This window comes from Formica exsecta, unplaced genomic scaffold, assembly GCF_003651465.1.
Source record: "Formica exsecta isolate Colony F162 unplaced genomic scaffold, ASM365146v1 scaffold108, whole genome shotgun sequence".
Lineage (NCBI taxonomy): Eukaryota > Metazoa > Arthropoda > Insecta > Hymenoptera > Formicidae > Formica > Formica exsecta.
Window position 1 is genome coordinate 335,317 of NW_021848419.1, and position 24,083 is coordinate 359,399.

Here is a 24,083-nt window from a genome sequence, read left to right on the forward strand (position 1 = left end):
ATATATAGGAATATAAGAAGGAGATTAATGTAAATAAATAAATAAATATATAATAAATGTATTTGTATAAAAATTGCGAAAACTGAGAATTATAATATATATAATAATTCAATGTGTGTTATTAACAATGAGAGAAAGAGAGAAAACAAGCAGTTATTTCTGAATGAAGCATAAAAAACAGTAACAAACTAATGACGAAGTACAATTTAGTGCTATTTCTATCTAACAACCTTACTATTCAACAATCGCAACTAAACTGGAGTAGACTGGAGATGGAGACTGTGGAGTAATATGCAAAACACTGCCACTGCCAGTGCCAAGTGAAACGTAAGATCCTCCTCCTTATCCCATCGTCTCTCTCCCCGGTGGCTTCGGATACCGAGCGTTTACGAATGTCAACGAAGGACGCCTAGGCATGCACCGCGCAATCAGCGTCAGCGCTCTCAGATGGTGGGGAAATGGTGGGGGATTTCTCACGCGTTTCGTACGCAGCTACGTAGTATTGTGCCATTCAATTTTAGTCTATTTGTGACTATTGTATAGTGAGGTTGTGTGATGGAACCAGTCGTTTTGCCACTACATGCATTCGCTCCTTTTTGTCATCGTCTTTTAATTTATTTCTCTGGAAATGTTTGTAGATTATACTTCTCTATATAATACAAAGCTGATATTTTAATTGTATAAATATGATTAAGATTCTAAAGTACGATTAGAAAGAATAATATTAATTGTACATTACCCAGACAGCACAAGGATGTCCTTAGGACGTCCAAAGGGCATCCAGGACATACATAGACATTTTAATTCGTTCCGAAATACATATAAAAAGCGGTTTTTTTTTCATAACATTGATTTCACTAGAAGTAGTTTACTCAACTCTAAAAAACAGATCCTTCCCGCGAATAATTTATGTTGCATTATAAAACATACCGTTACGTATAGATGTTGTACAGATATTGCAGATATTTCGCGTACACACGAGGAAGAATGATTTTTTTTCCTAATATGTATTAGCATAAATATCCGGTCCCCGTAGAATTGACGGAACTCTTCTTATATTTCTTCAGAGATTATATCGAAAGAGCGAGTTTCACGAAGGTATCCGATAATATAGAAAAGATGCAAATAAAAGCGGTATATATACAAATATTAATATCATGATGTTCTTCCAATGCTTTTCAGTCTTGTGCAAAGGATATAATTCTTGGACATATTGAGTTACCGTGGCAAGAGATTTTATAAAGTTACAAGCGTAGAGGGAAACAACAACGTTCACGTTCTAATCCTACTTTATTAGCAGGCGGTCCATGAGTCCCCGTATTTATACCGCAGTTTATTTCTTTCACCCGCGATGGAGTTCGCAGTAATGTCGTCGGACAATTCCACTTTATCGTTGCAAACGTGGAACTTTGAGAAAGTTGAGTTACGTTGCCGCATTCGTACCGTGCTTAGTTTTACGAATATCTATTTGTATGCAAAATTTCACGTTAATTCCTTTATATTGATGGTTTTTATACTTCTGTAAAAACGCTTTCAGTAGTGAAGCATTCGTTTCATTTTGAAACCACTTTGATTTTTTCGTTAAGGCAATATGACAATTGTATATTCAAAAATGGAAATATCAAGGAATTGTTCAAAAAATATCATGTGCAACAAAATTTCGTCGGTAGTAGTCTCCCCATTTTTCCATTAACATTAATTCTATAAAAATTCTGTTTTTGCCATGAAAATTAGCTTTACAAATGTCTTCTAAATATATAAGTTTACGTACGTGTATCTTGATGAACAAAATTAATTAATCTAGAAAAGATCCGTCGTCACTGCAAAATGTTGTATCTACGTATTCTTCTAGGTTTGAATCAACAACAAGGGACAATATCGTATGCAAACGCGAATCACGAACATCTCGAGGCAAAGTTTTCGTGACTGGAAGCGGCAGACGGATTGTTTTCCCGGAGAAATGCAAATAGAATGGACGATATAGATCCAGATATCCCGTCCCTCCGTCGCCAGAGATTGTTCATGAAGTATGTTTGCTTCACTTCCAAGGATATGATCTACATAAGGCTTAAATTCAACGATTACGACGGACAGAGATACGGTTTCGCAAGGGACCTTGGCAACATGATGGGATATTTTATCAAATGAGGTATGTGAATATCTCTTGCTCTGTATATTCTTACATACAAGGAAATTGGAAATCTCTCTTTCTCTCTGAGTAATAATGATATATTTAAGAAAATTGAACTCTCGGCTTCTTTTACTCCCGACTAAATATATTTTATAAATAATTATAAGATACTGGTTATAAAAAATTAATTATTGTGTAAGAGAATTATAATATAATTTATAATTTATGCGAGAGAGATTGGCGATGAATTTCAAATTGAAAGATGAACGCGATACGTTCACGAATGACTAAGAAAACGATGAGGATTTCTTCTACGAATTATATCTACTGGCACAGGAGGTGAACAGAAACTACCAGAAGATGCGATATAGATATGAAGATAAAATATCGCGCTATTTGGAGAAATTTCTTATTAAATATATAGGCAACATACATTTTCGAAATAGCAATATAAGATTAAAAGTTGTAGAAATATTTATGACACACAATGAGATTGATTAATATAATAAATCTGCCGTAGTGCGGCAACCTTAGATTATGATTATTTCATCGTTTCATCTCCGATCTAAAATATACGGTATAAAATATATATATTCTAATCTTTAAAAGTAGGAATATATGCTTTTTATCTTTTAAATTATACTTTTTACATATGAACGATTTTATGCGCTTTATATATCTTAACATATCTGTAGAAACGAATGGTATCGAAATATATATATATATATATATAAGAAATATAATGATATATACACCCCTGTGTGCATGCATGTGTGAATTTCAAAATCGTTTGCTTCAGTTCGAAGTGAATATTTGTGGGACATTATTTTCATCAACTTATAATGTAAGCTTATTTCAGCTATTTTTCGTTTTTTATCTCCTTAAAATATGAATATCATCATTGTTTCATTCGAAGTGTAGAATGCATAAAACTCTATACATAGATCTAAAAACATCCCCTCTCAAAAAATATAACAGTGAGTTAAAAGAATCAGTTTTTCAATTAATTTAAAATACGATTTAAATTAATTCATCAGATCTAATAAACATTTTTCTTCTCAGAAATTATAAATTTATACTTTTACAAAATAAATTTCTCTCAATATATTTCTTGTGAGGCGAATATCTCGCTCTTACGCGTTGTTTCTTTCTGTCCGGTGGAAGAGCTTGACTCGAGAATAATAATCTCATTGCGTATATGTGCGAGCGATGCATTCCAAGACGAGATTGAAGAATAATCCGTATCGTTTATGGCGACAATTTGAAGAATTGATTAGTCGTAATGGGTGTCGCGTGGGCCACGGCGTGCGTAGTCGTCTTATCTCTTCAGAAAAGGAAGGTGAAAGGAGAAATAAGTGGAAGAGAGACATAAGGTTTAGTTATTCTTAATGATAATGATCGCATCCGGGATATACAATGACTCGTTTTGTGCAAATAAAAGTGCTGCCCCGCGAGGGTGATGGTGATGACCTAATCGTTCTTGAAAGCATTCGTACAAGATTGATGTCTGACTTGAAGCAAAAAGAGAACGTACGAACATATGTTTAAAAAATGTATCGATTAAAAATCTGTTCATCTTAATCGCGTATTTTCTTGCATTGACAACCGAGATCAAATTAAATTAAATCTTTTAAATTAATTCCAAATAATCTGTTTCAACACAACAAGGCTAATTTATTGTATCGCTAATTTTTTTTTCTCGTATAGCTATAATAAGCGTTAATAAGACTGATTTACGCCTTTATATTTGTTTACGTGCAAATATGTATATATATATATATATATATATATATAAATATATTTCATATACCTTTAACTGTTCTTTCAAATGACCTACTCGTATATATATATATATAATATAAGCATCGAACTATATTTATATATGTATATGCTATGTATCTATAGTATAAACTATGAAATTAATACTGATCTTATTATAATTCCTCCGAACGAGGAAAAACAACAGCAATGGACGTGCGTTCTTGACACTTCACTGATTTCAGCTCGATAAAATAAATACCATACCGATAAAAATGACACGGTGTACACACAAAGGTTAATTTACCTGCAATGCGTTATAAAAGATAAATAGACGAGATCGCCTTATTTCTCAGATATCCGACAAGTATTGACGAAATTTACATAAATGCGCTATTAGTAAAACAGTCTCAACTGAAAAATTCATTCAGGTATGCGTTATTAATCAGAAGTGATTGATTTCACTAAATGTTCGGATACGTCGATATTTATGTTTGGTTCAAAAATTCTTTCCTAGACATTATTGCGATTTATGTTTGCACTGATAAATCGATTTTCTTGGAACATAAATTTGAAAAAACATTTTTTATGATTAAAGAGAGAATCATAAAGAAATACAGATATAATATAACTCACGCTGGTCATGAAACCATCGTGAGTTTATGAAGATATTATATATAATATGCATAATAGGATGCACACACATAATTTACATATCGGCACTCCGCAAGAGTGCTCTTGGTGTAGCATATTCGAGTACTGATAATATTAAATGACCGAGAGAGAAGGGAAGGCATGCGCTTTCCCTTGAAACTTTAGCTTATCGTCGAAATGTCGGGTCCGGAAGACCAAGTTAAGCTTCAACCTGCGGATGCAAGTTTGCTTCGACTCCAGCGGGGTCATACATACTTACACGATATACGTTCTATAGACACCGATAAAGATACCGTTCATATTTCTGAGACATAAATTTTCGCGTCATGACCCTGTGGTATTTCGAACAGCAAAAGTAACAGAACAGATGTAGGCGTCATCGTGAAGATTAATACTCTGTACATTAAAAATTCTCCTCCATTCTTCTGATTTTTACAGTCGTAACATATGGCTTTATGAAATATATACGAGAATTTTACTACCGAAATGCGTACGAACATTTTCGATATTAATTTTCGCTAAAAGCTTTACGAGCGCTTCCGCGTTGGTACTTGGGTTTTGATCGTCACTATTTTGTATAAAGCGAAAATTTAGCGAGCATTTGCCATTAATGCGTTTACGGTTATTCTTGAAAGTAGTTACGTTAATATATTGGCGGACGTAGTTTTTCTCGATCGTGAGAGAGATTTCGGATTCTTTTAATTGCGCCGTGCGTTTTCACTAACGATAAGAATATTCGACTGACATTACGAGCATCACTATAATTGCGTTAAAATTGCAATGACTATTGGACCATCACGAGAATAAAAATAGCTCTTAAATTATTTGCATTATTAACATAGAAAATTTTTGTTATAATAAAAAATTGTAATTTTATATTAACAGCTTATATATTTTATAATAAAAACTGTTTGAGTACATATACACGGAAGAAAGGAGAATTCCTGTTACTTTATATACTAATATATATATGTATATATATATATATATATATCTTCTTACTCTCTCTTTTAAAAATAACCTATTATATAAATTATATACGCACGCACACACATACACATTCTGTTTGAAGTTATTTCTATATTTATTTATTCGATTCTTGAAAATGTGATCAAGACATTTTTTTCAATGACTTTTCAACGTTTATGATCGATATTTAATGAGACTCTGTTTTTTTAGAAATTCTGAAAGATACGATCATACACTATAAAGAAAAAAATGTGGCAAAATTATTATTATTTTAATACCGATGATATATATTATTTCGAACACGAAAAGAGTATTTAACAGATTAAAATACATTCAGAAACTCTAATTCGATATTAAAATAAAAATCTAGACAATTTAAAATCTGCGTCATAAATATTGAAAAGTAAATAATTGATTGTTTTATTATCGATAGTCGTAAATTTCGAATCTTTCACATCGGATATACAGGTTGCCGCGACTGATCCCTTCCGCAATAGTGAGCGAACCGATAAATCGTCTCATCGCGGAGGAGAGTGAGATTTTCTCCGGCTCTCCCGCCCTCCCGTCACGACACCGGTTTGCCGGAGAGGAGGGCATCACGGAAAGGTACACTTGGCACGGCCGTAGGACTCGGTAAGGCCGAGATCGGCGCGCAGTTTTCTGCCGGCGCTCCGATCTCCGACGAGGAGAGGATGGAGGGAGAGGAAGGAAAAAAGAGAGAGAGAGAGAGAGAGAGAGCAGCTGGATAGAGCGGAGGTAGACTGACTGACTTTACAATTCAGTCTGGCCGCGACGGCCGTGTAGGATGGTCGTGTCGTGATTTGTTCGTTGCTTGTGTAACTTGTATTTCGACGTCACGTGCATTTATTCGTTTTCGCTATCGTCGCGATTATTCGTGGCCAAATTTTACCGCCGATTCGGATTACAATAAACGAGAGGACACACCGTTGATTGAGTTTCACCGTCAGGAAGCAGTGTGTTGAATGTCGGGGATCGCTGACTGGATCTTCTCTGCATATAAGTGAGTCCCTTTTTTTTATGTAAATAACTATGAACCCTCTGATTTTCGATCCATTGCCTATTTTTTCGAAAGCGTTTCTCTCACTCCGCATCATACAAATTTATCATTATCGAAAGGATATGTATCTTATTATATTAATAAAACCGATTAAATAACATTAATATATCAGTTAGCTCAAATATGTGATTGCACTTTTTAGAGAATATTTTTTTCTTTCCCGATCTAAATTATTTTTATGATGCTTTGCATTGTCTATTATATTAGTATATATATTATTTTATTGTATTATTTTTATTTCACATATTTTATTCTAAATTCACTGCATTATATTTTTGTAGTTTTTTATTGTTTTTAATAAATAAATATATAACTATTTAACTAAATTAAATAATATAAATAATATATAATGTTACACATTCGCGTAATTGTGCGCCGATGGTAACTCACGTGTTTGAAAAGAAAGGTGCACTCTGCTAATATTATTATATGATATCTTGATATCTATCAAGAAACTTCTCTCTCTCTCTCTCTCTCTCTCTTCCTATCTCTCTTTGCTAGTTGTTTAAAGTGCAAATAGAACAGGTTCTTCCTGTTTTCTCTCTCTCTCTCTCTCTCTCTCTCTCTCTCTCTCTCTCTCACACACACACACACACACACACATACACACACACACAAGGTTGATTTAGTATTAGCCGAATCTAATTTTCATTGGAAATTGCATATCCGTTGTACAACACATTGTTCTTTGACCTTTTAGGAAAATTCCATACTTTTTTTTAGATAGAATCGGTGCATTATTACTGAACGCAGTGAATATGTAGTCAGTGATGGTCTCAGTTATAATTATATTACAAGTAAAATACTGTAAAAATTAATGAAATTTCATTGAAAAAAAATCGGTTAGTTGTAGCTGCTTCAATCAGTAATATTTTAAAATGCATCTAATATTATATATGAGATACAACATTGAAATCTTACTTTTTCTGTAGTTAAAATAAAGTACTTTTATAAAGTGCAATTATATGTTCTTGTCAAATAATACTACATGATTAGTTTGACAGAAGCTTCTTCTCGTTTATTTGCTTGAGTAATGTTACCGAAGGAAATGAATATTTCACCGCATGCGCGAATTATATTTCGTTCTATTATATGTATTATACTATAAAATATAAAATATTTCATAACATATATATATATATATATATATATATGTTATGAAATATTTTATATTTTATAGTATAATACATATAATAGAACGAAATATAATTCGCGCATGCGGTGAAATATTCATTTCCTTCGGTAACATTACTCAAGCAAATAAACGAGAAGAAGCTTCTGTCAAACTAATCATGTAGTATTATTTGACAAGAACATATAATTGCACTTTATAAAAGTACTTTATTTTAACTACAGAAAAAGTAAGATTTCAATGTTGTATCTCATATATAATATTAGATGCATTTTAAAATATTACTGATTGAAGCAGCTACAACTAACCGATTTTTTTTCAATGAAATTTCATTAATTTTTACAGTATTTTACTTGTAATATAATTATAACTGAGACCATCACTGACTACATATTCACTGCGTTCAGTAATAATGCACCGATTCTATCTAAAAAAAAGTATGGAATTTTCCTAAAAGGTCAAAGAACAATGTGTTGTACAACGGATATGCAATTTCCAATGAAAACACACACACACACACACACACATACACACACACACAAGGTTGATTTAGTATTAGCCGAATCTAATTTTCATTGGAAATTGCATATCCGTTGTACAACACATTGTTCTTTGACCTTTTAGGAAAATTCCATACTTTTTTTTAGATAGAATCGGTGCATTATTACTGAACGCAGTGAATATGTAGTCAGTGATGGTCTCAGTTATAATTATATTACAAGTAAAATACTGTAAAAATTAATGAAATTTCATTGAAAAAAAATCGGTTAGTTGTAGCTGCTTCAATCAGTAATATTTTAAAATGCATCTAATATTATATATGAGATACAACATTGAAATCTTACTTTTTCTGTAGTTAAAATAAAGTACTTTTATAAAGTGCAATTATATGTTCTTGTCAAATAATACTACATGATTAGTTTGACAGAAGCTTCTTCTCGTTTATTTGCTTGAGTAATGTTACCGAAGGAAATGAATATTTCACCGCATGCGCGAATTATATTTCGTTCTATTATATGTATTATACTATAAAATATAAAATATTTCATAACATATATATATATATATATCTATTTCCATAGATAATTTATCCAATATACGTGTGTCTCTCATTATTTCAAATTTTATATGTAGTTCTATTTTATTTGATGAATATGGTAATGCAGTTGTTGCTGATTTTACGCATTACACTTCGTGAATTATTTGCATCGACTGCGTGAAATTTGAAAACGATACTTTAGAGAATGTTTGGAAACGAATACATTGCTGACCGACCGACCAATAATCCCGCTTAAGTATGCGAACAAAAAAGTGTCAGTTTATAGGTCCTGCGTAGCACCGTGATCAACAGCAGTAACCGCCCGGAAAATGGAGAACCTGAGTTCGAATTCCGAGTCAGGGGTATCCTCCTCCCACACTATCAAAAATTAGGATGTCTAACTAATGTTTACAGACAAAAGTAGTCACAGGACCACTGCCTGAGGGAACCGCCTCATTGATCACGGTTAACTCCAGACATCCTTCCGTTTAAGATAATGATGCCTAATATTTTTGCCTATTTATAGCAGCTACATGTATTTTTGCTTACGAAAAAGTAATGTTGTCAATCTCCATCTGTTGACAATAAGTAATAATGGATATGATCAAGACACGTACACATACACACACATACACATTAGTAAACACATCTTACCATACGTTTCACCTTATATAATAATAATACGATGGCAAAAGTTTCTTTCTGTTTTCTCAGGGCTGATTTAGTGTCAGCCGTATTTAACTTTCGTTGGAATATAAATTATACTTTCATTGTACACACACGATGCAGTCCTTTAATTTTTCAGCAAAATTACATACTCTTCTAAATGGTATCAGTACATTATTACTGAACGCAATATATAGTTACTGATGGTCTTAATTAGGTATATTGTAAGTATAGCACAGTGTGTAAATTATAAAATTTAATTGGAAGGAAATCACTAAATGTTGTTTCAATCAGAAATATTTTAAAATACATCTAATATATAAGATAAATTTATAACGATATATTTGGTTAAAAAAATATCTGAATTTAATCAAGAGTCTTGTTAATTTTTGTGAGTTTATCACATTTTAAGAGTAAGAAAATATAATATGTATATAATTCTAAATTTGAAAACGAGTGTTACGTATTTCATTCTAGTATAGGAACTTCTCTCCCAAAAAATAACAATTTAAAATAGATAAAAAATGCTTTAAAAAATATATCTGCGAAATGTATGTATTATTATTACTAATTTTTCAATTTTACTGCTAGTGAGATCAAAAGACGAAGATGAAGGTGCAAAATGTGTTTTCATTAAAAATCAATAAATACTCACTTATCTTCCGAATGAAATTTTGTGTCACCGTTTTAATTAGTGACATTTTCACTAATTTAATCTAAGAGAGTAGATTCGTGTAGGCCGTTATTACGATGCAGCCGTGTAAATATCGGCAAATCGATACTGAAAAGACAGTACACAATATAGGTCTCATCTCAATTAATGATCGAGAAGAGTCACGAAAATTTTTGTCATGCTATTTTTCTTTCTCTGACAAACTTATGAATGTATTAAAAATACTTTGCATCAAAAATAAACTTATGATAGACTACGATAACGCCACATTTGAAAAATTACAATTAAGAAATTTTTGAGAATCTGCTTTAAAGATAAAATTTATCTTTTTATGCCAAACGAGATGGTAAATTGTTAATACAATCAAATAGTTAATACCAGTCAATGCGATCTATATATGATTATATATACCTACGTATGAAATATATAATTTATGTATATATAATTTACTAATGCTTAATAACTTAAACCAGACTTCTTATCTCCTAAATCAATTTAAACAAGATCATGCATTTAATGGAATAAGTCAATCAGTTATCTATTATATCGCGTGATAATTTTCATGACATTTAAAAATAGATTAAATCTTTAAGAAATTTTTTATCTTTTTGTTTCTGAGTGGAGAACTTTTATATATTATTCTATTTTTTAAATAGAAAGCATTGTGACATTGTTGTTTTTTAAATTTTATGTGCTGCTCTTTATGCAAACGCGTTAGTCGCAAAAAGCACTTGAAGAGAGAGACACGTTTATACGATGTAATTACAGTATACAGTATTCAGTCTTTGAGTACGAAAGCATAAATGTATTATATGATTTATGAAGCACTCGGAAACACGATGAGTGCTTAAGATAAAAACAACATATATATATATAAATAGTTTTTTTTTTCAAAAATATTATTTAAAAAAACTACTGCAAAATATATTTTTTTAAATTTTGCATATTAAATATGATTTTAAGACAAATTATCTCTATCATATGACAAAAGCTTGCAAAATATTTTAAAGATTACATAATTCTTAAAACGTCAAACAAATTTATTTAAGTTTATGCCATTTTTTTTTTAATTACAGATTTCAAAGGAAACTTCAATTTTTTAAATTAATTGCAGTATTGGTATATGAATACTGCAAAAGAAACGCTAGTAAAATGCAATTTGCACAAAGAACCATAATTATTCGATCTAGAAATAGAGAATGAATATCAAAGACTTTGTTAATTAAATATATATGTTTGAACGTAGCTACGATATATGTCATTGATACCCCATATTTCCACTTAACGCTTGATGGCATAATTAAATTAATTCAGTGTACATTCATACGTAGAAAAATTATTCCAAGTTCTTTTTTCTCCAGAAATCTGTATAGAGTTTATTATTTATATAAGTATTGAATTGATTACTGTTATAAACAATAACATAAAATCATTATTTTTAATCTTCTCTTTATGTAAAGAGAGAACAATTAGCAATCACAAAACTTAAATTCGTATACGTAGAATATGCGAGATAAGTGACATTTTATCACAAGAAAGACACATTTTTAATAATTACAATTGCATGAGATCGTTTATTGTTTTCTTTTCCATATGAGAGTGGATATCAATAAAAAGATATTATATTATTACGGATAGAAATATTTCAAATTTACTAATAAATCTAATAAAATCTTTTTGTTTATATTTTATATGCATATGATGAGAACTTTTCGATGAATTCGCAACTTGTTCGCGTGTTTGAGAAACACGCGGAAACTTTGGTTGCCGGCGTGAGAGATGCGTTGAGGAAGTTGATAAAAAAAATGATCGGGAAACAAAATTATTTAGCATATCATCTCTGAAAGGGCCAAGAATAGTTCCGTGACGGAGGTCAACGCAAATATAAGGGACTGAATAAATCATTGTGAGTACTTTCCCATCCGTATTATTTGCGAGATTTGCCTCAAGAATGATTCACGAATTCGTCGATGCATTAGGTGAATAAACAACGTTGCGAGAGTTGTTTGTAAGGGATTTCCCGACGAATTATTTTCGTGAGAAGTCTTAATAGACTGACCACATTGTTACAGTGTGATGAAACTGCAGCATACTAAAACTCATTAATAATAAAAAAGAAAGAGAGAGAGAGAGAGACAGAGAAAGAGAGAGAGAGAGAGAGAGAAGGAGAGAAAAAGAGAGATGTCTACTGGAGATCTATCGATTCAGAAGCTCGATCTTGATTTAAATTAATTTTAGAAAAATATAACTTATATAGAAACTCTTATCAATTCGATTTATATTCATTATTTCAGATCGTTTTTCTCGATTTCTGTTTGAGTGATAATCTCCTCAAGAAATTATCAATATTGACAATATCGCTGATATTATATATTCGATAGATTCGAACTCGTTAGTGTTGCAGTGATGCAATATTAATCCAGAAAGATGTAAAGATGTAAATATGGAATAAATCTATAAAACGGGGTCACACACGCGCGACATTTTGCAGTTCAAGATATCATGTTTGATTTAACATTGATATTCATTGCCGCGTGTCTTGATCGCGTGCAAATATAGAATAAGCCGTTTGTTTGTTGATATCTTAAGCATATCCTTGAACGTTTTCCAATTACTATTTTAGTTTCGATAACCCAATTTTTCCATTAATCTATCACAAATGCCCAGGATGATTTATATGATTTAAGTATATATATAAGAACATTTTACATTTTGCACACATGCAAATCATTCATCATCTATTATATAGATATTATATATTATTATAAAGTTATTAATCTGTGCATTTCTCTCTCTCTCTCTCTCCTTCTCTTTTTATTTTCATTTTCATAATTTTATCTACTATGATTTTATATATATTTTAATTTTAATTTTAATTTTAATTTTTATTTAGTTCTAGTTATTGTAAATTTTTTCTCGTCATATATATACCTACATATCTGTACCGATGAAATGTTTCTAATTATAACTCGTTCAACTGTATTTGTTATGAGATAGAGCGGTACTTATTAATTTAAACATGTAGCAATGCGCATACAGAGATAAAAAACGCTTATTTAAATACACAAACAAGTTTAGATCGTTTTCATTAATGTCGTTTCCGTCATTTGAAAATGAAATTTGATCGAATCTAGAATGCAGATACTTTTCGCGATCATTTTCATCCTAATTACAAGCAAAATGTCACGAGCGAAAGCTCGATCTATCAAACGGTAATAAAGACAGTGATAAATTTCATACGGAAAATGCATTCTTATCTTCGTCTTTTTTCTATCGACAAGCATGCATCTATAGAATAACATAGTAGTTCATGAACTAGGTAATTTTATAATTTAAAAGCTTATTTAACGGAGAAAAATTGAGAATTCTAGATATATTTATCTAAATCTATTGATTTACTTCCCCGTCTACTCATATAATTATTTATCTATTTAGTTAAATTCGCATGTATATGTCAAGCGTAACATAAAGCTTTTGTATGGATCCACAGAATAGTAATCGCGATCGAATAATGTGAAAATTGATATCAGCTAAGAAATGTTTTTCGCGTTGATAGAAAAAATTACAGAGATAAATACGAACTACTTCGCGTTGTTGTTCTTGGCTTCGGTAATATTGATTTTGCCTGACCAGCAATAAGATTTTGCGCTGCGGTTCTTCCGCGTAATACGTGGCTGATATTATTTCTCGTTAATTTAATCTTTAAAAATCTTTCGTATTTTCCATGCATTATCATACCAGAAATCTTTCAAAGTACGCTATCTATAATGTAATATGTAAAAGTAATAAAATAAAATAAAGTTTTCGTGACATAAAATGCATATCTTTTTAAACGAACATTGAATTGTATAAAATGACGTTTCAAGCGTTACTATTTTTGGATGATGAGAAAAATCACATGCAGCATAGAATTATAATGTCGAAAAAATGCGACGCTTCTTCTCATGCGCCTTTCTAGTCGCGATAATTGGAAATTGAAAAAATGACCATGCAGTTCACACGTATCTTGAATGCTAATGCGAAATTCGATATGCTTCCCCGCGCAGATTCGTTATGCTTCGCGTAGCCATATGTTACAATGTATAGCGGCACACTATAGGTGTTGGATTCCACTTGACGGTTCCCGTAGTCATAACTTGCAATCGGACCGCCTATAGAGGACCTATTGTGATACTCCGCCACTGAAGCGAATTTCGCACCGCTCTTTACAATTCTCTCGAATCAGGATGCCGATTTAAGCGGCAAATTATTAATGTAATCAGTTGTCAATTTCACTCGCGCGTAAAACGAAACCTGGTAATGTTAAATCGAATATTGTTAAATTTGTATGCCATTTAGATGTAAAGGTGAATAATTTTATATAGGTCGTGACTATTTTCAGTATTGATATAAAAAATAATTTATTAAATTAATATTAATATAAAAGATGTGTGACATAAAAATTCGTTGAAATCTACACGCGTATTGACATAAAGCACATAAAGAAAGATAGTATGATAAATACAGATTTAAGTTTAAAATTTAACGAAGCTTTAATAATGCATCTTTTGTAATATTCCCTGATATGATCATTTCTGCCACACGGAATTTAAAGAGACTTCGCGTGCTAGATTGTCGATCGTCGTATAATATGCATCGTAACTAATGTCGGATCATAAATCATGGAATTTAAACTTCTTCGGATATCATGGTTTATAATTTCGCTAATAGAGTACACATTAATGACATTGCATTAATCTTTCTCGAAAGGTTTAATATAATGTATATTTATCTCTCTGCAATTATTTATTAATTTAATTATAATTATCTATTAATAGATTCGGTACTCGTATCATACCATAGATTAATTAATATCATTTCAGATATTTTGAATACTGAATTATTTCAATCTCTATATAGGATTTCAGACTTCAAAATTGATTTTATATTTTGTAGATAATAAGCTCGAGCAAATAAAAATATAAGAATGTTATTTAATTTAAATTTTTAATATTATTTTTAATACTGTTAAAAGAGTTGTCATAACTTGATAATATGTGTATCCTCCAATATAATATTTTTAACATTAAAAAGAGAGAGGGAGAAATTTTCAATATATTACATATTTGGAACTCTTTGAAAAAAATATTAATATATTTTCTATAATCTTGATAATTATGTAGAATCGATTTACTATTAAATATGTCTGTAATTAAATCTTTTGTTCGAAAGATATTTCTACTATTGAATGCCCCGTTATCAGACCGCACGCTGACGCTGGTACATTACAAGTTGGTGATCTTACATCTTTTATAGCCTACCAATATTCCTAACAAAGCATTTCTCTGAGTTGCAATTTATCGCATCGTTACAACTCGATTCGGTACCGACATAGCATATTCGGGGATGATATTTCACTTTTGGTTCAGAGATCAATTGTGTAATTATATCGATCATTCCTTTTTCTTTTTCATCCATTATCTTACAGAGTATTAAACCAATTCTCGCTTTTCGGTGTAAAAAAGGGAGTTTTCGTGGGAAAAAACTAAACGTGAAATTGACACGAGGGTAAGGAGTGAATCAGTCTATTCGGCGTCTGCTTCTCATAGTCGTAGAACCATTTCGAATTTTGATGTTTTAAGCATTTACAATCTGTAGACAAACTCATCGGTGATCGACTCTCGTTTTGGTACCTCGGTTTCTTTCTCAATACCTGACACGAATGGTCACCATGCTGGGCACACACAATCGAAATATTTATACTGTCTTTAGATTAAGTCAGGTAACGAACTAAACGGTCGGTGTTATTCAGCTTTTTATATATACCAGCGATATTCACGAGATTCTCAACCAGGATCTTTGAGAACAGTCAAATTTTTAATTTTATCTATTCGAAGTTCTTGCACTTACGGCATTTTTCCTTAGCATTTTGTTTTTTGAACCGAAATGTAGATTTTTTTGAAATTCATTAAATAGATTGCAGTTATAATAATGACAAGAAACATTTTTATATACATATCAATATATTGTGACTAGATATTATCGTAACTATAAATTTCTTTGGCCTCTAATTAACTTTGAACATATATCTATTTTATGGAAGATATTTAGTAGAAATATGAGATAAGGAGAGAAGGGTTCAAATACGCTAACGGATATAAGGCATCGAAGTATAATCTCTTGCGGCAGGTGCCAAGAATTTCTCGCCGTAGAAGTTTTATCTCAGAGATATTCGGCAAACCTGTCACGTAGTAGTTTCGAACGAAAACCGACCCGGAAAGTTTTCCGAGAGATTTACCCGGCGCTACCTTTATCGGTCGGGATACCTTTGTCGTGAATGGACTCGTTCAGGTAGAAACCCAGTATCGCAGTTTTGAATGATATGATATGAATGGAATTTGGGATGGAATTCATAGATGGAATCTCCTTTCCCTAAAAAGATTACATCGAAACGTCAGTTATCCGATTTTATGCTTATGGAATGCCGTTTCGTTTTTTTGCATCTTATACTATATTATATCAGTCCTCATCGATGATGTATATTTTCTTTTATATCATTTTGATAACCATTGCCATTTTTCCTCGATCGAAGCTCGCGATAATTCGTGCTCATTATATTATTTTCGTCTCTCGTCATTACGTTTATAATTTTTTGCATACTTCAACTAAATTACGATTCTTTTTGTTTTTTTCTCGAATCGCCCGCGTATTACAAGTTCTTTACATTAGTTTTCTCTTTTCCACTTGCTTAGATATTTCACGTTTCGCTCATTTGCGACTGCCCCGAGCTCGACACGATTCTTTATTTGTCATGCATATTGGTTCTCGTGACAGTAATAGAAATTTGTTACTACAGCTGCATTCTAACATGTACAACGCACAATCGCGTGCAAAGCCGTTCACCTATCCGCGATATTGTTGATTTATGCGACGTTTTACGCATAAATCTTTTAGCGCAAGTCAACAAAATGTAACGAAAATGAGTAATAAAATGTTCGCGGGTTATAGTCTTATAATATATGACTTTTTCTCAGTAATAACATGTTTACATATGAGAGATATTGCACATATATATAGACATATAAAATATGTATCCAATTTATGTAGCAATGTACATAAAGCGCGTGAATATACTAAAAAAGATATATGTATAAGGTAATTGACCGCGATAAAGATACGGCAGCACTCTAGTACCGAGCACGAAATATCCGTCCGGAACTCCATAGTCGTATATTTCTTCTTGGAGCAGGGGTCGAACGGTATGTTACGTCGTATGACTCAGAGAGAGTATTTGCAATGTCTAAGTCTTTCATGTCTTTTAAGTTTGAGCATTCTTTATGGTCTTGTTACGATGCGATGCTATCTACAATGACATTTCTTTCGGTTGATGAGAATTGAACGACTCGCTACTAATCGTCGTTTTATGTTCAAAGATTATATTTTTTACATCTTGTTCTTTCAATTGACGTTTATGTACCCGTAATATTTACAAAGAGAAGCGTAAAACCGCATTTAAATTGATGTGTAAATCTTCAGATGAGACGCGAATAAAGTTTAGCGCGCAAAAAGTCAAGAGTGCAATGATATCATGCGTTGTTGGTTTCATCATCTTCATCATATATATAATTTTAGCATTGGCTTTTTCTCTCTCCTTCTCTTATTAGATTCAAATTATACTCGCCAATTTTTTCTGCATTACCATAAAGATTATTTTTAACAATTTACAATATTAATGTATGATTAAATAGTTGATGCGATGAAAGTCTGCTCGATACCCCCGCAGCGAATGATGCATGCATATAGTTGACGCGCATAATAGCGCACTATCGCAGCGTCCCTTGTTAATACAGATTTATTGCTGAAAGTCTGAGAAGAAAAGGATATTGCTACTTATCACATGCGCCGTGCACGTGCGGCTTAAAGTAGCTTTTCTACATATCTAATCATTGTACACACACAAATGTAACTGGCTAATGTAACTGCTAGAGCCAGTGACGCAATTGTCATCCAAGATGTAGAACGCGAAAAGAAACTTACAGGTGAAGGGAAGAAGATAAATAAACAATAACACAAATCAAGGCCTCTACGAGCAGGTTTAAGAATATCAATTTTAATAAATAATTAATAAATTGACATCAAAAGTTAGACGAAAATTGTGGGACGTTTCGACACTCAACTTGTGTCTCTTCAGCTACCGAAAATTTACAATAGTGATTTAATATTACGCAAATCTAATCGGTATAATTGGTGAACTAAATTGTGTGTAATATATAAACTATCAACTGGGTCACTTGTTAAAATTTTGAAGATGTTAACTAACGTGGTCACGAATTTAAAAATCACGAAATCATTTAAATTTCATTTTAAATTCGTGACCACGTTAGTTAACATCTTCAAAATTTTGACAAGTGACCCAGTTGATAGTTTATATATTACACACAATTTAGTTCACCAATTAACGGTAAAATCATCCATGGACAACACATGGGCTTCTCCGAAGGACCAGAGACAATGGATTGCGTCGGAGACATTGTTAATCCAAAAAAAAAAAGAAGGAGATCAACAGCCACATTTGCGCTTTTTGGAATTATGATTAGAATCGACTTGCGTAATATTAAATCACTATTGTAAATTTTCGGTGGCTGAAGAGACACAAGTTGAGTGTCGAAACATCCCACAATTTTCGTCTAACTTTTGATGTCAATTTATTAACTATTTATTAAAATTGATATTCTTAAACCTGCTCGTAGAGGCCTTGATTTGTGTTATTGTTTATTTAAATCTAACGAGCTTATATTTTATTTAACTTTTAATTTTTATAGAAGATAAATAAGTCGAAATAAGAGCAATAATCTGAAAGAATAAAGGATAGAACGATCTAGAAACTATCGATCCTGGAAATTTGTTTAATATTGTATAGCGGAATTATATTTTTAATCGGGATATAAAAAAGAAGGAAATAATAAAAAATATATTGAATAAAATATAATATAAGAATCGAAATAGTCACGTCGATAGATGATGAATAATCGAATAATTTATTATTAGACTGCTACCATAAATGATCGTAATTAATTGCTAAATTAGGTCGAGCGAATCTTTGCTGTTTATCAAACTGGATAGATACTTCGCGCGTTAATTTATCTTACCTTCAAGAAATCTTACCCCAAAGAAATATATCTCTGGACGTTATCTGCGTAATTAATATGTAAGCGATTTATTAACGCATCAGTTCGACGACGAGCTAATCAATGTTGCTGATGAGACACCATGGATCGAGCATACACAGTGTCTCTTCTCTTCCCTTTTTTGCTTATGAACGCTTATGTGCATGTGAACGCATCTCGTAGACAGTCAGAGCGTTCATTGTCGCGATACAGGCTTCTGTAAAATTCATTGCTTCGGTTGACTATCCTCTTGATTATCTAAAAATTGAAACTCGTACCTTACGTGATCGCAAGAGATTTTAATGGCAAACATACTACCGCGATTTATACGTCATCCGATGAATGTTAAATAGAATGAAATCGTTCGTACGCGAGAACAGATAATTTGCTTTTACTGGCAACATACATATATATTAGATCGCTTTCGCGAGTTGACTCGCTCACGATTAAATCTACACAGTTGCTACACGTATAAATCGATACGAATCTTGATCGCGTTTCACGCGTTTTTCTTATAAAGTATGCTTATTCAAAGTATTGCACATAAAAAAATAGCTTATAGTAGAGTTATATTTTATATGAGAAAAAGGCATCGATTCCAGATACGTTTAACTTGATATTATAAATGTTGATATAACATTCGAAACGTTGTATTGAATTTTTTTCTCGTGATCACACTGACTATATAGTTTAAAAGTGTTAAGATGAAATTGATCACTTGGATAAAATAAATTTAAGAGTGGAGCAATTATTCATTTTTTTAATATCAATATTGAATAATGCAATTGATGGAATCGTGTTTTTTATTTATAATTAACTCGGTTAAATAACCCGGTTTTTCGATAATTTATAATTTATAAATAATTCGGCAAGTTACAAACATTATATTGTCAGTGCAAATTTTATCAAATAAAATTAATCGATCTAAATTCCAATAGCTGCAAATGTTATGTATAATATATACTTTGATTAGTTCAAATCACACGAATGTTCTATTAGTGCAATTCGATAAGATATGAAATATTATATGCAAGACCTGCGTGAAGTTAGCACCCCATTTCTGAAATTTTAAAATTCTAAAGGTTGTTCCAGGTTGTTCTACAGCAAGAGACAACAAACTCGAAGATAGCGATTTTTTTCATTCTGTTATTAATAAACTAATTAATTAATACTAATTAATTCAGACCAATAGATATGCATATAACATTTAATGATTGATAAAACAATTGTTACTATAGCAAATAATGGTTTGGTATTCTAATATTTATTAAAATCATATAATTTACTCCGTATTATCATATGGATACCGCATACATATATGGATTTCTTGTATATAGAGTACAGATATTCAATTGTCGCAAATCGTTCAAACAACGCAATTTTTTTGCGGACGCGGAATTTATGCTACGCTTCGAAGACTGTATCCATACATTTAGAATATCATTGCCATAAAATATTGTCTTTGTACGAGTACATTCACGCTATTAGCTTCGTACCGATAATAGTCTTTCAGATATTGTAACAGCATGAAACGTTTCGTAATAAGGATTTATAAATAACTTGCTGAGTTAAGTTCTAGATCTGAAAATAACTCTCCGTATCGTGCGTATTAAGCTCACGCATAAATTTATTTTGGAAAATTTCATGAAAGCTTCGTGTTTTGAAGGGAAATTTATATAACATCATCAGTGACAAAGCAATATTTTATTCGATCTTCCTTCTTAATCTATAACATACGCTGAATTTCCATGACTGTAGCAGCATGTTTCCTTATCTAGACCTAGATCGATCTGGATCTTGTCGCGGAAGTGACGTTAATATTATACGACAAATTAAGTAAAATTAATATTGAACAACAATATATCTCGATCGATTGATATCCTGCTTATTGATAAACCGTTGCAGCTGTGCATATTATATCCGTATTTAAATAACAATGATTCATTCAAGTAATCTTGAAGCTTATCATGTTGACTTAGAAAGATCGAAATTAGAAAAACTCAAGAAACGAATATTGATCTTGCTGTAAATGTATCCCCGTGCTCCATAATCTTGATGTGTGATTTAATTTTGTGATTATTATATTATATAGCTGAGTAAATTTCTTTTCTAAAAAATTCATATAAAATAAATAAATTATTAATAACAATCCAATGACATATAGCAAAACTTTAATTATTGAATTATAAAGAGAAAAGAAACTCATTCTGCTTGCATGAAATCAAATATAATCAGGGAATAGTACCGAGAGATTGAGCATCCCTGCTTTTCGTGCGTATCTTCCTTCGACGCGAACTGCCACCCTTCCTGCCGTATTCACCATTGTGTGAGCACAATGTTTATCGAACCAGTCGTCGTGCATCGTGGTCCGAGGAAAATCACGGAGGGGCCAATGTCCAGTCTGTGCAGTAAAGGACGAGAGAATATTGTCCGACCATATGTTACCGAAACGTTGGTCAGCTGTTTGTGACGGTCGCGGACAGCAGGGGCTACGATATACACCGATTGACCATTTATCAATCGTCATATCGGCTTCATCAAATTCCGATCGATGCGCAGCGACGTATCTCGGTTCGTTTGAACGGAAAACGTAACAACGGTTGCCAGACAGATGGACATTATTATAGTTCTCGGGGAATAACTCGCGTATCGATATAATCGAGCATCGAGAGAGAATAAACGATTCCATTCGCGTATCAGTCTCGTATATTTCGTGCGCGATGACAATTACAAAAGCGTATCTCACACTTATTATATTAAATAGCAAGATCATATTTATCACGCCTGATCGTATATACGATTATTATCGTCAAAATTGCCAACTGTATCTGACTCAGAGAGAGATTGCATCGATAAAAAAAAATTGACGTAAAGTAATCGAGATAAGCCATATGAAATTTAGAGTTTTCAATTGCGGTATTTGTAGCCAAACACACGATTTCCCATGTAACTTATGTAAAATACAAATGAGAAATTACATAGACAGTTAACCATGTATACTGTTCGAATATTGCTGGAAAGGAAAAAAAAAAAAGAAACAAAATCGTAGCGCTCATCTCGTGAGACGCGCAGCGATCCGTGCCGGACGTGACGCATTTTGCCGCGCAACGTGATTTATGGTAGAGTCATCTGTATGTGTTTTGAATGGCTCATTTGAAAATTACACGCCATTCTCGCGTCACGTTGATGCCGACTACTCGGACGTCTTGGAAGCCCTCGCGTGACCCGGCGCGCAACTCCACCGCCGGAGTTTACATCAGTCTACATCAGTTTACATGACGCGCTGTATACGCAACGCGGCCGAAAGCTCCCGATGCGAAACGCCACCGCAAACCCGTCACTCAACAGCACGATTTTCGGTTAAAATCGTGATTCAGCATACTAGCCGCGCACGTTTCTCTCCCGCTTTTAATCTTCCTTCGACTCGTGTACTTTCAAGAACTGAAAATGGTTAATAATTTTTTACTCTCCAGACAGAGTAATTATTTCGAGCGAGTTTGTAAAGATGTATATTTTTACTTTTTAAATAGAGATATTAATATGCATTACGCGTTAATGATGTCGGATATAATACAAAATACATAGTGAATGAGTCATTTCTATTCGCTATTTAAGAATCGTTCTCAACATTCTATTCTTTATAAAACGATAGTGGTTAATAAGAATTTTAAATAAACAGCATTATATAAGACCTTAATATTTTAAAATTATAATCTGTATTTCTTATAAATAAAATTACGTAGAGTACAAAGTAACGCGTGAAATCAGATGTTTCGATTTTTTATCGTAGTTTTATATATAATATGTATATCTTTTTTAGCATTTAAAAATGTTTGGCTATAGTTTACCAATGTTTGCTTATAAATAGTTACAATTTATTAGATAGTATTAACATGATCTCTATTAAAAAATGGTTTATCTGTTATTAAAATCATTCTCGACCTATGACCTAATATGTCGATTTTGCGTTGTTGGCAGAAAATCGAGATAGAGGTATAAGTAGTCGAGTAGCCTCGTTTCCTCGCCGAGAAAGAAAAGACGAGTCTTCGTGCAAATCCGTTAACGAGAAGCCTTATTGAGCTCGGCAAAGTGTCAACAAAAGTATAAAAAGTCGATTGTCACTCGAATAATTTCCAAACACGGAACAATTACCGCTTCCGATGATTAATGCCTTAGGCTAGGCGATTTGCCGATAGGACTATATAATGCTTCTCACATTTCACCGATTATATCTATAATTACATCGTTGCTATCATATATAAATATGTAAAAGATTGCTGATTATGCAATCTTAAGCCGATAGTCTATGAGAGTATTAAAGTCTCATTGCATGCCGGAGTTTTAAAGACCATTATACTCTGACCTCGCGCATTGTATATTACTACTCTAGACTGTATAATACTACTTTACGTGTACAATATTTATTTTCCAGATTTACATATCTTATGCATATAAAAATATTTTTTCTAAATGAAAGTACGTGAAAATTTTTGTGTAATTTGCGCAACATTTATTTCTCGCGTAATATTTATGTCTGATGAAATCAATAATTACGTTAATACTTTCAAACGTGCTGATTAATGTCGCTTTGTAGATCAGGTGGAAAAATTATATTATTCATTAAATTTCATGATTTCACTGCACTAACGTGTCATTAAAGTTCTGATAATCATCTATCAATTATATCATAGTGAATTTTATCGAGACGGTATATAATTTCTGCCGTCAGTGGAGCATATGATTTACCAATATTTGTATCGGTAGGATAGTCCACGGAAAACATGATTAATGACGTACGTGCCACATATTGCTCGCGAAATCTAAAATGCAGAAAATG

General features: G+C 32.1%; 1 protein-coding gene across 10 annotated transcripts in view; it reads left to right on the plus strand.

Moving 5' to 3' along the window:
* The first annotated feature begins 519 nt into the window (after positions 1 to 519).
* Positions 520 to 24,083, plus strand: part of LOC115234731 (extracellular sulfatase SULF-1 homolog) — a 72,911-nt gene continuing 49,347 nt past the window's right edge. For 3 of the 10 annotated variants that reach the window (XM_029806107.1, XM_029806098.1, XM_029806090.1), the window contains exons 1-3: positions 792 to 1,098; positions 1,183 to 1,767; positions 1,853 to 2,149. The gene's annotated coding sequence lies outside the window, so the exon portion shown is untranslated. Of the gene's footprint in view, positions 631 to 791; positions 1,099 to 1,182; positions 1,768 to 1,852; positions 2,150 to 6,285; positions 6,534 to 24,083 lie in introns of those variants that run through there. The other 7 variants (XM_029806039.1, XM_029806056.1, XM_029806070.1 and 4 more) reach the window with 7 other exon arrangements.